At 33.2% G+C, this 17,619-nt stretch overlaps 1 long non-coding RNA gene across 1 annotated transcript; it reads left to right on the top strand.

Annotated features, from left to right (window-relative positions):
- Window positions 1-16,648: 16,648 nt before the first annotated feature.
- On the top strand, window positions 16,649-17,397 carry LOC149195763 (uncharacterized). The gene is made up of 3 exons (XR_016255176.1): window positions 16,649-16,761; window positions 16,855-16,946; window positions 17,119-17,397. It is a non-coding gene; the product is annotated as an uncharacterized LOC149195763 (long non-coding RNA).
- Window positions 17,398-17,619: the final 222 nt, after the last annotated feature.

The raw sequence follows: 17,619 nt of genomic DNA, 5'->3' as shown, positions 1-17,619 counted from the left end.
ATCATTAGGAGAGAAAACCTTGATAGAAACTAAAGAATCTATATATTTTTTTCCAAGGTATGGAAAATGTTCAAGTACAAAGAAAGATGTACTTTTTATGTAATTAACTAAGATATGTGTCATGCAAGGCTATTAAAAAAAATTTAACTCATGTTTTTTTTATAACTTGTCACTCTCATTTCCAGTGCTCATCTATGGAACAAAATATAATAGTATGGAATATATCCCTACTCAACTCAAACTCCTTCTAGCAGCCTATTATTTAAAAGAGCTTACAGACAATTAGGGGTAAGATTTGATTCCTTCAACCCCTCAATAAAGTTAAGGGTTTTAACCTTCTATATTTTTCTTCAACTTTAATCCATGGCTCGCCCCATATACTTGAGTAATGGAGATGGCATGGAATCATCCCATAACATGGAAGTCAACACAGTAGGGCAACTTGAGGAAAACATAACTATCCATATGAAATATGCTTGACACAATTATCACACTCCACAAAAGGGCAACTTGAGGAAAGCATAATTGTTCATATGAAGTATGCTTGACACAATTAACTTTAGGAAAACATAACTATTCATATGAAATATGCTTGACACAATTATCACACTCCACAATAGGGCAACTTGAGGAAAGAACAACTATTCATATGAAGTATGCTTGACACAATTATGACACTCTTATAAATCTATGTGACTATAGAGCAATACCAAATGTTTATTTAGTGCCTCAAAATCACTTCATAAGGTTTTAGACACTAACTCCGTGCACTATTACACCCTCATAAAATTCCATTGCAATTATCACACTCTTATAAAGCTATGTGACTATGGAGGTTCTAGAGCCTCATAATCGCTTCGCAAGGTTTTAGACACCAGCTCCCCGCACTACTACACCCTCATAAAATGACATTGCAGATTGATTCCTTCAAGTTTTCCATTTTAAAAGTGTCAAGATAAATAATATGAATCTAAGTCAATATTAGACACTTGTACATGAATATTAAAAATTTTATATGGATAGTTGAAGAATATTTTTAAAGTATTAATAGATATTATATTTGGTAGATATTTGTAAGATAGTAAGAATATATGATAGTAATATAATTGATAAAAGCTAGCATTAAGAGTACTAGGATATTAAGAATACTAAGTTAAATATGCATGTGTCAAAATTAGATCTTATTTTGAGGGATCCATTGATCTATAGAAAGGTTATTCATGCATGTATATTTATCCTTTAACAATGTATAAAATAACATATCACCTCTTTCTACATTGGATTTATTTGTTACATGTTTAATTTTTGGTTTGGTATTTCAACTTTGTGTAAGAGGCAATGAAGAACAGGTTCTCTGTTGGGAAAGTAAAAATCAATGGTGAAGTGATTGAGTTATTAGCTAATGTGAGGTAATTGCTAATGCAAAGAAATTTCTCTTGTTTATTTTTCTGCTTATCCATATCGATTCGAACGAATTTTGATCTAAACTAAGCAACTACATTATATTGATTGCATTATGTAAATTAAAATTTTAAGATGAATACTTGGTTTCAAGGATATAATGCATATGAAATTCTAACTAAAATTAAAGTTTACTAGTTACTCATGTACCCTTAGCTCAATATTAGGAGAAAAGAAAAACCACACAAAAAGTTCTCTTGTGAATTTCTATGAGAGACATTATAATTTTGAAAATAAGGGAATGCAACATATTAAGTGGGACATGGGAGGCATTAAAAGTTTGTATTGAATAGTAAAATACAAACATAGTGACATTTTTTAAAATGAAAGAAATGGAAAATATTATTGATTATCTATCTAAAATTAAATGTCTAAGATATAACTTGGGTAATAATAGTGAGAAAGAACGACCAAATTATTACAATGTTGGATGCTATGATACACGAATATCAAGTATTTAACATTATTCTTCTAGCATGAAAGAAAGTTATTTCTATTGATGACTTGAAGGGATCCTTATGCAAGAAAAGAAATGGAGAAGAGCCTCAACAACATATTTCAAAATCCATATCCTCTTTTGATGTGTATTTGTAGGTAATCATATGAAGGAAACCCATGAGTAAAGAATAAAGGGAGGAAAAGGTAACACAAAAGTATATTAAAGTTAGGTTTCATTAAAGACATATTCCATTGTAAAGAAGAATGGCCCATGCAACTATTGTGGTATGTTTAGACATTATGCTCATGAATGTAGTGAAAAGATGTTTAATGTGTCAAAATATAGAAGATTAGGAGGAAAAATTTGTGATAGAAAATTATAGATTAAGCATGACCTTAAAATTTTGAAGTTATTTATTTCAAATATACCCCTATCAAAAAAAATAGATGATTGTAATGCATGTTTCATGGCTTGAAAATCATCTATTCATGTGAATTATAATAAATATTGGTTTAAAAATTATCATGAGAAGATTAATGGTGCTAAAGCCTATTTAGGAAATGATATATTTCTTGAAATAAAATGATATGGTGATGTGCTAATAAATGTACCAAGTGGACATGTGGAACGACTAAGAAATTTAGCATATGTGCTAGGGACTATGAAAATCATAATACAAGTCTTAGATATGAAAAATAAAGGTCTTAAACTTGAATTTTAATGTGATGTTGTTGCATAAAGGATATGCAATTTTAGAAACCAAGAAAATACTAAGAAGGGGATGAATTCTTATTATAACCAATTTAAAAAATTATAAACAACAATCAATATTTAATTTATTCGAAAGTAAATCATATAAGTAACACATAGAAACTCATAAAAAAACTAGATGTACGTGAAACAGATAAAGAAAAAAAACCACTAAACTTGCAATATTTTTATTACATTAGTTTCTCTAACTGAATATATACTACCATGTGTCACTTTCACATGCTACCACATCATCATCACTACCACCTTTTGTACCACATCACTGTTAGGTGTCATTGGAAAATACCCACTTGGCCACCTAAAAGGCCAAACCTACATGCCACTTGTCATGACCATGGAGTGCATATGTCATCCAATAAATATCACTACCACATGTCATATCCTTACTGGTCCATGTCATTCAACTAACACCTATGGGGTAGCCACAACTCATCTTTGGTTGCTCGTATATATGCAATTTAGTCTTCATTTGTGGGGTTGATAAGCACTTTCATGGTCAACTTAAGCACCCTGTGACTAGGGGATATGATTAGGGGCTTGTTGTTGTATTTCTTGCTTGCTCACTTCTTGCTACCCTTACTATTGTTTATGCATGTGATGGACCAAGTTTGATAAGTTCTTGAGTGTTTCTTACTAAGTACTTGCAACTGAGAGAATAGCCACGAGGTTGGAACGCTATCACCTACCACTCATCAATCTTCCTCCTGAGGTTTTGTTCCATTGTTTGGTGTTGATCTGATGGGGAAGGGCCCATGTTGGAACCATGATTTAGCTAGAACCTTGCTTGATCTACCAACTTCAAACTTAATTTTTCGTTCATCCATTTGGAGTTATAACAAATGAAATATATTGTTGGAGGGGTATTATATAGGGCTATCTAACCATGTAGATTTCATGTTCTTTTAAGAAAATCACTTGTAGACAAAATGTCTTCATAGACACACTACATACTAATGGCGAAGGCATCATAAAATAAACTCCTTGTGAACCACAAATGAATGATTGAACTTGACATCAACAACAAAAAAAATTTAACCTCATCAACATTAACCCCCTTTTGGAATTAAAGGAAACATCACCAAACATTACCAGTCATTGATGGAAATACCATACTTTTGGCAACTCTCACTCTATCAAGCTACTAAAGAGACTATTTATTTTTGGTCACTCTCCCCCTTTGTAAGTGAGAAATCTAATGGTTGATCCCTATCCATATTTAATATCTTCTATAAACATGTTAGCTCTAATGTTTTTTCACTCTACCCCTTTGACATTAATGGAAAAGAGTTAAGTACTCTCTTTTGGACCAATCTCGCCCTGAAATATAAAATTGGTTGTTCATTATTATATGACTAATTTGAGATTTAGTATGCAAGATAATCTAGTCACACCATCATGTTTTTTTCTACGCTATTTCTTGAACGACTACCCCTAAACTTTTACTTCTTATGTTGAGCTAAGAAACTCCCTTTGAATTTGATATTCTTTCTTGTCTTGAATCTATACAACATCCTTGTACATGTTTGGATGACTTCCCTCTTTTGTTCTAAATAAATATAATGAAGAGAAGAACGAGACATCACTCACAAATTCTTCCCTAAATACACAAAAGGTTCTCTCCTAAGATGTTTGGTCAACATGTTAGCAATGTGTTCTGTGGTGAGACATAATCCAACTTCACAATTTTATCACCTACTTGTTATATAAGAAAATGGTACTTTATGGGAATATGCTTGGATTTTGAATGAAAAATAGGATTATTGGATATACTTATTTCACTTATGTTATCATATATAATTGGAATGGTTTTATGATAACTGACCTTCATGTCATGTAAAGTTTGTTTGATCCACAAAATTTAAGTTCAACTAGTTGCAACCGTTACATATCTAGCCTCACTAGCAAAAAGGGAGATAGATAATTTATTTTTTCTTGACCATGTTACTAAGAAATTCCCAAGAAAGAAAGAAACACCACTTATGTTTTTCCTATCATCTACATTACAAGCCTAATAAACATATATATACATAATCAGTGCAAAATCTTGACCCTTTCAATACCGTAGACCATAGTCCATTGTGGCTTCTAAATATCTCATAATTCTCATGCCTACTAAATAATGACCTTGTTGGTAGATTGATTGATACCTTTCAACTACACCTGAAAGTTCCATAACATCTAGTTGTGAGGCTATTAGGTACAAAAGGCTAACAATTATTAGTTTTTGATTTTTTTTATCTACCTTTTGTGACTCATCATATTTGTTGAGATTGCATCGAGTGACCATAGAAGTACTCAGAAGAGAGAAATATTCCATCACAAACTTCTTCAATATTTCTTTGAGATATTTTCTGTAGGAAATGAATATACCTCTTCCTATATGAGTAATCTATAGACGAAGAAAAAATGAAAGATCCCCAAGCATGAACATCTCAAAATTTAATTACATTTATATTATAAATTTATGAATGAAGGAATCTACATCACTGCCAAAAATTATGTCATCAACATAAACAACAATAACGAAAAATGTTATGCTCGATTTATGACTGCAGATAGAAATATCTCCCCTACGTGTGGGGGCTAACCTAGAACAAGAGAACGACAAAGGACCCAATGTTTTCCTTAAAGTATGTAGATGAGGGGATGAAACCTACTTGGAATCTGTCTTATGTTTCGCTCCTTCTTTGACTTGAATGCTCTAATCCTAGCTCCAACTGCCAAAATTAGAACCTGCACAACTAGACAACACAAGACAAGAAACTACGAGATCTATGTAGAATCATCTATCTACTTCATTCAAGAGATCAACACGGTATTGAAGTATATGAAATAATGACATCACATATAGGAAAACAAGATAACTCTTTATATTGATATAAATGGAGTGAGTTACAATATGTTGTGGTACTCAACAACCCCTTATTATCTTTAGACTTAGGAGAAATGATAATGGGGACCCTTTAAAAATTTTAGGATAGAATCATTCCTTGTTTATATGAAATAGGATAAGTTTTATATTTACTCTTTGATTTTTGAATAAAACAAGAAAGTTTATGAAAAGGGCATAAAACCTTTTAGGAATCCTTTAATAGTTTTAGGAGATAAATTACAAGTCTTATGAATCCAGAAATCATAAAAAATAAATCAAAATACCATAAAAGAATTGGTCTTATTAATACATACGCGTAGTATCGATAGTTTCAAATAATAGTAAAATTGTGAAAATCTGAAATGCAAAATGCCGAAAAGCTGAAATTCCAAATGCCAAAACCAATATCGCATATGCCAAAAGCTGATATCACATTTTGTTAATTGACGGATGTCGATATCACATTCTGTTAAAAAAATCTGGTATTTCACTAATATAGATCCCACACCTATATGTTTTGCGGAAATCGTAGATCAGTGAGTTAGGTTAATATCACCCGCTAACAAACACCGATAAAAGATTTTCTGATATAATGACAAGTGTCAGCGTCATGTGAACAAACGTTTGGAAATTAAATGAACACTCTGCTTAGTTCTAATTTTGAGGTTTTTTGATGAGTTGTAATAAGTTTGAGTTAATATGAAAGGATTTTCTATAGAACTCGCATTGAATTGATATGACTCTTAGCATCCTATGAAGCTCTTGATGCTTATCTTGGTTTGTTTCTTTACAGGTAAATTCCAATAAAGATAAGTTAAAGAACATGTCAAGAATAATAAAGGTGAGGAGGAAGTCCGTAATACAACAAGAACTAGTCTTTCCCCCTGAAGAAGTGTTTGAGATGTCTCCATTATTTACAGATACTACATGCATTCCAGATACAGGTTCTGCCTCCTAAGAGTGAGTATACAAACTATACGAGGACGAAAATATGAGAATAATTGTGAAACAAGATGGTATTGTTGACAATTCTCCTCCAAGTAACAACGATGCATGGAATGATGTGGCCAACTCATTTCTCCATAGAATTGTTGCCCGCCCCAAAATTCTACCTTATACAGATATGGTGAAATGGGTTGTTGACCATCTAGACATTACAGACATAATGTTTATAACACCAAAGACGACAATTATTGGGTATTTTGAATATGAGGATTTCAGGGAAATGTATCATCTACCCCAACCTCAGAAGAAATATGATATGCAATTCATCCAAAAATTCATGCAAGAGAATATGAACCCTGCGGAGTTGATGAGAGAATGGAGAAGGGACCCAAACAAACACAACCACGAGGACATGGGTATGTATTCATTAGCCTCTATTGTTGGCCATTTCTCTCATATTGCTTCTATGTTATGTCACCTTTATGTTTATCCAAATACGTAGAAATTCTCTTAAGAATTGGTGTCTTTAGTAGAAGCCTCTACTGATGGCTATATCATGGATTGAGCGACTACTTTATCAAACAATTTGACCACTCAAATCCGCAACTACAGACATAAACACAATGTTCTTGAAAGAACGACTCCTCCTTTCTTTATGAGCACCTATGTCATGGACATGACTTTTTTTCTTATGATTTTCCATCCCTTGGATGGAAATGGACACACCAAATTCCTAGTACTATATCAATTTATCTTGATATCCTTTGGGAAACCAAATACCATGCTCACTTTTACAAAATATGTCATGAGTTCATGCTCCCTATCAACCAAGAGGTCTTTGGCAGAAAATCCCTTAGACTTACTACAAAAGACAATAAAGACTTAAAGCCTATAGGAAAGTGATTTAGGGAAGAATCATTTACTTACATTTTGTTTTTTGGTAGCCTTTCTTATCCTCATGTTTTACCCCTTTTTGTCCCAGATAAATCGCTGGCCAAGGAAGCCACTTATCAAAAGGTTTGTAAGGGCTTAACTAAAGTAATTATTGATGCCAAGAAATATGCTTGGCCATGTTTTCCTATCCTTTATGGTACCTATGCATTAGAGAATTTCAAGCATTCCTTAGTTGAAATTCAAAAATTAAAAGCCTTTCTTTTTCCAACCATACTAAATAGGCCATATGACCCTAATGGTGTAGTGAAAGATGTTACAACACAAGCTAAGCTCAAATCTTTTCATGCGAGCCTGACAAGTTTGACAATTTGTTTGAAATGGTTCCAGAGTATCATATGTTAGAAACATTGGTAGTAGATTGTCTAAGACCCGAAGAATTGATTAGATTAAATAAATATCATTAGCAAAGAATAGCCCATTTTCCAGAATCCCTATTAAAACAATTTTGACAGAACTCAAAAGTTTCAGATACATCAGCTTTCTCTTCAAAATCTCCAATTATTTCCCAAGTCTCTGAAACAACTACTATAGTTATTGAACAAACAAGCGAAATTAAAGAGGAGAACAAATTTCATGAAGTATCGGAAGATTTCAACCATGTTTTGACAATAGAAGAAACTCGTATTACAGGTATCTCGGCTGATATACAAGCAGAATAGGTTACAGTTAGCGGAGAAGTAGAACAGGTTACAGAAACTACTGAGATAACCTTGTTTATTGTTGAGGCTTCCCAAGGGAATACTATTCCTAAAAATCCCGAGAATAAAATGAATGATGAGACTGTTAATCAATCAACTGTTGTTGATGATATGGAAATAATTCCTGCATTCCCTACTGCCGGGATAGTCCTCAAGGTTGAAGAAATCCTTCCTTTGGATGTATTTTATAGTCTAAAACATAAAGTAGTAATGAGCAAAGCAAGGAATAAAATAAATTTAGAGAAATCACAAGCACTAGTTACAAATGAGACTCCTTTTCAAGTTCTTTGGAAAGGAGCTCAAAGAACCCTTGACGAGGAATTGAATAGATTATCTCAGTTCGCGGGAGCTTACGCTAGTGCTACCATTGATAAAGCTGTAGAAATACAACTATTAATGAAAGAAAAAAGTCAAAGGATTGTTCAATTATAACAAACTCTCTAGATTGAAAAGCAAGAGATTGAGCAACAATGACAAGGAAACCTTATCGAGTTATATTTTTTTTTAATGATTTAAAGCTACAATTTGAATCCGAAGAGAAGGATGAGGATGATTAGATACTGTAAATACAACAAAGGATAAACTAGCTGAGGGAAAATACATATATACAAATAAAGTTCGCAAGGAGTCATCATAACTGGATATACTCCTAAAATAGTAGCAAACTATCCTCTGTGAAAAATTCACTTTAATTCATGACTTGTCAAAGACCAACGATTCTTTACTAAACCAATTGTTTAATTTGAGGACGTTTTATTAGAGATATTGACAAGAAAAATTATGAGTATATAGATTGGCAACATGGTTCTCAGGGAAGATCATCTTATCTTCCTCGAATTGAAGAATCACAGAAGGATATGATTTTCGGTGATTGGGATATCAAAATGAAATGAGAAGAAATGGCTATTATCAGAAATCTTGCCTCAATTTTCATCGAATACATTACATATACCTTATTGCAAGATAATCTAATTTGGGAATGTCCAAAGGTCATCTTGCCAGATGTTAAAACTTTAAAACAATATTGGCAGGAAACATCTAAAAAGAAGGTTCAAGGCATTTAGAGTTTATCACAAGTGAACCTTGAAAGTTATTGGCATTTTCTAGTGAAGCCTTATAGTCAGTGGCTCATGCTGAGGTGTCTCTCGAATGTAACAGTATAATTTCTTCTAGCGCTTAGTGATGCAGTGTTTATGGGATAGATGCACATGCAACCAATACATCCTCCCTAGCTAAAGCCGCTCACGAACATATATAATCTCAGAGAGAATATGAAGAATCAATTTGCAGCATAGCCATGAGTTCTTGTTACAACAGATCTCTAATTTAGTTGTCCTTTATCTTAGCTTAGTTTGTTGAATCTTTTTTGAAGACTTTTATTTTAAGTTTACTATTTTTGTAAAATTAATAGGTTATTTATACCCCATTCATGAATTTAGAAAGGGTTCCACAATTTTGAGAAGACAACTTTGAACTTGCACTATTGTTTGATCCCAAGTTATCTAATTAAGAAGATGAGCCTGCAAGCTATCTTTTTCATAAGCATAGCACTAATGCATCAGGTACTATTATCTTTATGTTATCGTAATGTATTATTGAATTAGATATTGAATCTCTTATGTGTTATTTAGTTATATAAATGCTTTGATAACAATAATTCAGTATCACTATTGATGTGTAGAATTGAATGATTTGTGATTATGTATGAGATAACGAGAACTTTTATGTGATTGAGTTTTAAACAACTGAATTAATTAACTATTTAATTCATTTACTTTATCTTATACACTTTCCTTTCATCAAAGTATTGAATGATGTATATTGTTATATACTTTTTGAAATATTTCTTTGAAACACATACAAAGATGTACTATCCAAAGAAATAAGTAGAATAATTTTATTTAGTAATTTTATCATTACCTGTAATATCATTTCATCAGTTTTCATTTTGCTGCTATATTAATTATCTTTAAAATGGGAAATTGGTCCATTTATACCCAGTTGGACCCACCAATTTCAACGGAAACATAGTTGCTTTAAGCTCTTGACCGGGTGGTGTTACCCGATGTTGAGGCAGTCAACTTCAAACCTTCAACACAACCATTAATAGGTGTTAATCTTGTAGAAGAGATCCTCCATGTTTTTTACTTTTCCTTCCTTTGTTACAAATTGCACCTCCAATCACTCTAAATGCATGAAATGAAAACTCTCACAACAACAACATAAGGGTAGAATCACTCTCCAAAAGCCAACCTCTTTCATATGGAAGTTTGTAAATATATAGAGGAGTGAGGTAAGTTGGGAGTTCTTATCTTTTTACCAATCTTAGGCTTGAGATCTAGTCTTAATGTGAGGATGAGATCTAAGTCTAAGGGATGGAAACTCTAAGGTAGGATAGGAAAGGATTCAAAAGTTTTATCTGAGGTAGATGGTTATAAAAAATCCCGGAAGCTTCTGGAAATGGAGGATTTGATATTCTGTCCCTTTTTCCTAAATTTCTAGAACTAACATAGGTGCAAAGGGGAGAAACCTGTAGGTGATCAATGCAGGCCACAATGGAGCAACTTGCAGGTGAACTCTATCTAGAAGGAGACCGGGGTGCATTGGTCCTAAAACTGGCTTAGATGATGTAGTTTAGGGCATAAACTCTAGGAAATGAGTGATTCATGCATATGGATTTTTTCAATGATGATGTCAAGGGGGGATATGAAGTCAACGATCCCATTAGGAGGTTGATTGGTCAGATGAGAAAAAGTAGCCTATAACAGAGTGCCCCTTAAAGTGAAAAGTTAGAGATGATGAATGATGATCGAAGTTATTTACGTTGTGATAAGTTGGGATCAAGAAAAATTAGCGTGATCGTCTTCTGTTACAATACATTTACATAATGAAATATTTTTGTTGAGGGAGGCATGCCTAGACTTAGCATATAAGCTAGCATTACATGTACAATCATCAAAATACATGGCCACTGATGACTGATCATGGACCCATGACAAGATTATTGTGAGTATGATCATAGCCATCATACATAGTGATATTTTATAATCCTAAAATTGCAGCTTGGATGGTGGAAACTAGATATGGGATCTTCTATATCATTCACACGACCAAGAAACGTACGATTTTAACCATGTGAATCAATTAGTTGAAGTTGAACATGGTAGAAACCATTTGATTACCGACCAATGATGTAATGAATTAAAGGATTTGAGAGAAACAAACAATGATGTTAATGTCTCTCAATGTAATCAAGTACAATCTGTATCGTGTGAATAAATGAGTTGATTTCGAGCACCATAGAATATTTCGCTCGAAAGCTAATTCTGTAAACCTATTTCTTATAACGAGGATTCTTGCCATTGGTGTATGCAAGCACCAAGGTACTGATGGGTGTTTCTAAGTCAAATTCCTAAATAATGTGCTAATGTTGACAGGAACTGACCCGCCGTACGAGGGCCTTGATGTATCCTCCATCAACGACACGAAACATGTATGATTATTGAGACAAAATGATGCTAATATGAAACGAGTTTAGGAAAGACAAACATGGAATGAAGGATTAAGAGTATTGTAACCGATATAAATTGAATGACTTCTCTTGAACACACTGACGAAATTGAATGGAGTTGCCAACATTGACCCAAAACCAAAATGGAGGCTCTGTGAAGGTATGACGAACCAAAAGACAAGTAGATTACCCAACCCAAGAACCACACAGATGATGTGGAATATTGGCATGTTCAAGAGAGATTCACTACCATTAATAAATGGAGTACCCTATTTTCCCAATTTCCCCAACCATACTGGTTAGTACCTCTTTATTTTTTAACAAGCTTGAGGAGGTTAACATATGCTTGATTTGTAAGTGCATCCTTAAGATGAATCGCTTCAAGTATATTTAACGAACCCTGAGAAGTAGTGGTTCGATCTTGTCATGTTTGACAATTCCATCGTTGTTTGATGTTTTAACAAGTTCAACGAAGGTAAAACTCGACATCTTTTTCATGTTTAGAGAGTTTGAAAAAGAGGAAAAAAAGAAAACTCCAGATGTCCCTTTTTGTAGGTAGTCCCAAGAGAACATCTTGCCATGTTCGATTAAGGTATTCATTTTTCATAGTTAGTCTATCTTAGTCTAGAAAAGGGTTAATCTTGTACTAAGTAGACTTCTTTTCATTTACTTTTACGAGTTCCAAAAGACAAGTGCTTGACAATATCTTCATACTTTGGGAGTCTAAAAATAGCTAAAAGATGACTCCAAGGGGTTCCTTTTTCATAAGTTTAAAATTTTTGAAAAAGAGATAAAAGTGTACTCTTCGGTCAAATTAACTTTTTTAAAGCACAAATAAAACCATTAAGAGTTGTTGACCTACTCAGAACAATACAGAAAGTATTAAAGATACTCATTTCATAGTAAAAATGAATCACGAATACGTAAAAGATTTAAGTATGAATAAAATGATGGAAATATGACTATATATACTCAAAAAGTGATTGTTCATCTTTACCATTTCACATCTACCTTCAAGAGTGGAGTTCTGAATATTTTTTCCCTCGATATTCTAGAGAAGATTGCAGCCAATCCAATGGATGATTTCAAGTACCATCACTTCCATGTAGGAGATAAAACCCTTTTGTTTCTCTATGGCATTCCATTTTATAATTTCATGCAATATTTCTGAGTCATTTAGGGCCCTGGGTTTCAAAAATTTTCCCTAGTACCAATGCAAGCCTAGAGGGTCGAAAAGTGCATTGCACCTAAGTAGTCATGCACTACAGGAAGGGGTGAAATGCTCTGGTTTTCTATTCTGGGGTGTGTTGGGTGCAAATATAAAATTTGTTCAAAATTTTTTCCTCTAAATTTGTTAAGTTTTTAGCATCAAAAGGATCCCAATGAATCTCTTGTTAATGTTTCATGGTTTCATTAGCACAAAATGGCTTCCATATGGAGAGAAAGAGAACATGACAAATAATATTTAAATGCAGAAAATGAAATTGCTACCATCCAGGCATTAAAGAACTGTGCATTACCAGAATTCTTCTGGCTTCCTGGTATGAGGCAACAAATGGAGTTGTTGAAATACCTTGTTTGTTCATGGGATGTTCAGGCACAAGCGTTCAGGTGTGGGGAACATCTGCTAGAGATAAATGTAGAGGATATATACTTTCTAACATGTCTGCCTATGAGAGGTGGCCCCATATCTCTCCTGGGTGGAAGAAGTGGTGAGGAGATAGTGAAATATTATGTCACCTCCTATTATAGGCCTAGAGCCTAACCAACAAAGGATGGAAAGATCAATATAAAATATATGACCCAATTACCTTTGAGAATGACCTTATTCATTATCACAAGATTGGGAAGTAGCTCAACAGTGTACGTGGCAAGCAGATCATACATGCAATATGGATTACAGTATCTGGATCCAACACTCTTCAACTAGAGCGAGGGAGTCCTAGAAAATATGGAAGAACAATTATATAAAGAAAAAGAGGGAAAACAAAAGAACTTTGGATACGATGCGATATTAGCTTCCTTTGTATTAGAACAGGTTCCATTTCTTCAGCCTCAACAGATCACACTTGAGCCTATCAATCTAAAGGTGCCACATATGAGGAGGTGGATAGATCACATGTCTCAACATGTAGGGCCATCGGGGATCAGCTTCTCACTAGCCTTCTTCGGATGGCTACACAGAGAGTTTATTATGATCAATGATTATCCTTATGCAAGCATGGTTTTTTGTGATGAATATGAGCTCGTGCTTCGTGAGGGTGAGGAATGGGGTGCTTTAGGTAAGAAATTTCGACCCTTTAAGTTTTGAAAATTTTATAATTTTTTGTGTTTCGTTATGTTTCTAAGACGAAACTATTGATGTTTCATGCAAATGTGGGACTAGTTTGACCTATTATTGCTTCATATCTCCATCATGTGGGGGAACGACAACATAAGGAGGCAGTAGAACCAGAATGGGTTGTTGTGGTAGGACAGGATATACTACAGGATCCTGATGTAGCAGAGGTCCTATCAGAGGTAGAGCACCACATGGAAGGTTGACACACAGGATTAATGAAACCGCAGTCGACCAGAATTAGTTGCAACTTCAACGATACACCATAGGAGCGCCTAGTCATATTGGTCGACTACTGTGCAAGATGGCTCCTGTAATGCCATTATATCATGAGCACATTTTATTTGTCTAAATTAGATATTTACATGTAGTTTTTTTATATGGCCGATGCATGCCATATGTGTCTCGCTCACAAGTTTCTATAAAATCAAACTTTATATATATATATATATATATATATATATATATATATATATATATATATATATATATATATATATATATCAGGTATTTTAAGTTTTTATTCTATTTTCAATATGATTTGATATGAATTGAAAATTAATTACATTCGTTGCAAATGTCTATCTAAGACATGATTAGATAGGGCATTTGTCAATGTGTTTATATTTCTAGAAATGTGTTCATATTGTATGAAATTGAAATGTCTTTCTAGAAGGCAAATAGACACTAACAAGTTGTAGTACTATGAGTTGTGAGTCAAGTTTGATGACTAAACGATGGATATCATGTGCAATAACATTATACAATAGCTCGACCATTGTGCTATAATCAATGATGTTGTTGGTGGACGACCAATACAAGTCCCTTGTAGACTCACTAACTCATCATTTAGAGCAAAGGTAGCCCATGGTGCGTGTTTTACCTTGGAATACAACCTCTGGCTGAGGAGAGGTCAGTTCCCAAGAATTTGTTGAGAAATGTGATGCAGTAAGTTTGTTGTCCCATTGTTTTAAAACCCTAGAAATTATAATTATAAAGATAATTCTTCTTAGTATTCAATGGGAAAAACAATGTTTTAAAGTGGCCTTTTGATGTTGAATACAATTTTAATAGTAGTATAATGAGAAAGGATAATGGAAAGTATTTAAGAACATGTTGCGTAATGCACAATATTTTTTCTTCAATTGTAGAAGAAATATTTAGTTACATGGAATGAAATATAGAAAAGAGGAGCACATAATTAAGGTTCTTTTAACTTTAACTCATAGGAGTTAGATTTTACAGAACTGTAAAATTAAAGACCAACAACTTGATTACTCTCTTCTATAGAAGAAAAACATAATATAAAAGATAATAGGAAACAAATATCATACTCAACAAGTGTCTGGAATCACTTTGAAATCTTTATTCAAATCCACATGAAAATTGAAAATACAAGTAGTTTCTGCTTCTGAGGTCCAAAACTTAGAACGCTCACTTCCCCTTCTAAATTGACTTTTATACAAAATTTCTAAAAGGGACGGTTATGAAACTATCAACTACAAAAAATGTTAAACTCATAAACTACTTTGGCATTAATTGTTGTTTCGAACATTACATTCTTAAAAGAGGAAAACATAAATACATCATTTCATAAATATTGAAAAAAAATTGTTGGACGATAGGTGGCATCAGTTCACTGAGTAATCTAGGACTCTGGTGCAATTGAAGGTTCAACTTCTACACTTGTTGTTGTTGGTGACATCCATTCCTTGCATTTTCTCCAAATAGTTGTGTCTGAACTCATAATTTTGACAAACCTAGTATGCGCCATTCTGAAGTTTGTAATTCTGTTGTATGTTGGCTTGTCAACAAAAAGGGTTCTCATTAACCATAATAGCTATAAATCTCTATGTAAATAGCTCACAATCATTTCTCCATTAAGCACTACTATTCTCTCATTAGTAGAACTAATTGTACTCTTACCCTCCACCAGTAAAGTCTCATAGGTCTCATGGGGTAATAAATTTCTCTCATGGTCCCAACACGAAGGAAAAACTTCTCTAGTTCTTTTATTAAAATCAATATCCATCCTCTCTTGGATGAAGAAACAAATCGAAAAAATGTCATTAACATCAAACACCAATAATGAAGAACATTTTGTTGAGACATCTTGTGTGATGGCAACTCCCGGGACTGCAAATTCTTGTTCATCCTCAGTGTATGCATCATCTATTGGTAGTTTAGGTACCAAGATAGAGTATGACCCTGTTTCAGGGGAGATAAGAAGGAGAGATGCAGGAAAACAATTCTTAAATAGGCTAAAGGACTCATGCCTTCAATGATTTAGAGATCATCTTCACCTCATATTCTCCAAGATTCCACTTCACCTAAAAAAGATGGTGGTATAGGACATAGACAATGAATTTGGTACTGGTTGGTCGGTTAAGAATATAAAATTGAAAATGTCGCTCAACTGTAAGAGGTTTCGTTGCAACCAAACAAGAAAAATTAAAAAAATTCCTTAAGATCAAAGACAGAAACAAAGATCATTTGACATACCTTTTAAAGTATGGAAAGAACTTGTAAAATCATATGAGAAGTTGGATGGACAAAGAAAGGTCGGCAATGAAAGCATTCAGATATTGGATTTTTCATTAAACGTTATTTAGAATTTATTAATACTTATAAGTATCTTAGACGTGTATTTGTGTGAAAATAAATTGAATTGTTTAATGTTTAAGGACAAGGCATCCAAGGTGAGGTTAACCAAGACAAAAGTCACTCATCGTAGTGGCTAGGAAGGTTTAAAAGCACTGATAACAACCTTTGTAAGTATATTAAACATGTGATATTTTTTTAATAAAATTTGTACTCGAAGAAAATTATTGTTATCTAATTTCTCCCTATTTACTGATTGACATGAACTAAAATATGGAAGACCTCCAAATCATTTGGAAAAGGAGGTGTTGCAACAAAAGAGATGGGTTGAATTTGTTGTTTGGATGGACTCTATGGTATGTAATCTTAGTTGGATTTCCAATATACTTTTGAACCGTATTTTCATTTTATTTTTTAGTACTATTAGGTATTATATCTTACCTCATTTCATGGTTAGCATTGTATAAAAAAAACATGTGTTGTGTTATGTAATTAATACTAACATGTAATATTGATTTTTTTTACCAGAATGCTATAGGTAATGATTGCCAAGACGATGATCATGATGATGATCCAAACTATGCTCAACATATATCACGAGATGATGAGGATGAGGATGATGGTGGTGAAGGAGGAGATGATGATGATAGTTGTGGTGTTGGTGATGATGTGGATGAGACTAATGAGGATGGTCAAGATGATCATGAGGATGATCTTGGTGGTGGTAGGTAGGCATGCACATGCATTGTTTTTGATGAAGAAATTATTGTATAGAATGACATTGTTATGTTTAGATGGGTGTTGTGAATTTACCCTATATCAATGAAACATTTTGATTTGGTAATCATATGATGAGTTTGATTTGATTAAAGATGATGATGATATTATCATTATTATATTTTTATTTGATTTATATATTGGAAAGTATCATCATTATTTTGATAGAGAATTATAATGTATGGTGATATTACCATCTTTGCATGTATGTTGTTAATTTATCGTAGAATAATGATATTCATGAAATATTTT

This window comes from Pinus tabuliformis, chromosome 2_2 (assembly GCF_031772625.1).
Source record: "Pinus tabuliformis cultivar Carrire ecotype Pingquan chromosome 2_2, CPIR1, whole genome shotgun sequence".
Lineage (NCBI taxonomy): Eukaryota > Viridiplantae > Streptophyta > Pinopsida > Pinales > Pinaceae > Pinus > Pinus tabuliformis.
This window is presented reverse-complemented; position numbering and strand designations above follow the sequence as displayed.